Here is a 1303-nt window from a genome sequence, read left to right as displayed (position 1 = left end):
CACACATATTTTACTAGGCAAAGAGCTTTATTAACCTTTGTTTCAAACTTTATTCCCAGGCTTCTTCAGCTTCATTAGCTGCAAAGAGTGAATTGTATATAAGCAAAAACTGAAAAGAGCTGCAGTGTCCAAGGGGCTTAGAAATATTAGAGATCTAGATTTTATTAGATCTGTAAACAAAACATTTTTAAAAAGCAGTCATAATATAAAACAGCAGCTCTCAGTAACTTCTTCAAGTTTTATCTTCTTCAGACGTTGACTTAATTCAGTTTGCCTCATTGTTGGAAGCCTCATCAGAATTCTCCACAAGATCTAGAACTTCATCATCCTCTCCAGTAGCAAGTGGTGCTTTTCCACCCACAGATTGTTTGGGCAGTGTTAGCCAGTCTCTTTGAACTAGTCAGACCATCTGCAGCACTGGTTTATGATCGAAGCTGAGTAGCATTTCTGTCAGCTGCTTTGTCTCAGCATGGCCTGTCATGGTGAAAGTGTTTGCTGCCAGCGATGCCTGAACTTCAGGGTTGTTAAAGTGAATCACTGTTCCTTGGTGTGTAAACATATTCACCTCTTCAATATCAGAGATATTGTTTACCCCTAATTTCTTTAAGGAGAACTGAAATTTTTTATCCTCTGCTATCGCTAGGTTTATGATCAGGACTACCCTTATGTATAAAACCGTTAACCTCTGAGCCTTGAAGGGACAAGATAAATACCAGCTGCCAGTCTTTTGGTTGTACCAGAAGGCCTGGACAATGAGAACCCTTTTTCTGGATTGGTTCCATTGCTGTTTTGTCCCTGAAGTCAAGAAGTACCTTACCAAACTGACTTTTAAAGTTCTTTTGATATTGGCCAATGTCCCTGGACATTCAAAACCTCATGAGTTCAACACCAAAGGTGTCAAAGGGGCCTACTTGCCCTCAAACACAGCGTCTCAGACGCTGTGAACCACCTTTTTCCTGTGAGCAGTTCCTTTCTGACCAGTGTGCACTTCTGCTTGCTGTTTGGTGAGTTTTTGGTTCATGATTGTTTCTTTCATCTTATCTGAGTGGAAAAGGGGCTGCGTGGGGGACTAGGGTTGGCACTTGGGGAGTCCCCGGTGAGACCAGCTGAGATTAGAAGCACACAGGGAGGCAGGATGGCAGCTAAAGGAATACATTTTCTTTTCTCTAGCTTAATTTATTGTAATATAATACACACAGTATATGTGTTAATCAACTGTATGTGTTATTGGTAAGGCTTCCAGTTAACAGTTAAGGCTATTAGCAAAGTTTTTGTGGAGTTGAAAGTTATACCCAGATTTTTT

At 40.7% G+C, this 1303-nt stretch overlaps 1 pseudogene; it reads right to left on the bottom strand.

Moving 5' to 3' along the window:
* Nucleotides 1-265: 265 nt before the first annotated feature.
* Nucleotides 266-1036, bottom strand: LOC101139645 (transcription factor BTF3-like; annotated as a pseudogene).
* Nucleotides 1037-1303: the final 267 nt, after the last annotated feature.

Source organism: Gorilla gorilla, chromosome 14 (assembly GCF_029281585.2).
Source record: "Gorilla gorilla gorilla isolate KB3781 chromosome 14, NHGRI_mGorGor1-v2.1_pri, whole genome shotgun sequence".
Classification (NCBI taxonomy): Eukaryota; Metazoa; Chordata; class Mammalia; order Primates; family Hominidae; genus Gorilla; species Gorilla gorilla.
The sequence above is the reverse complement of the archived record's forward strand: the minus strand, read 5'-3'. Positions and strand labels throughout refer to the sequence as shown.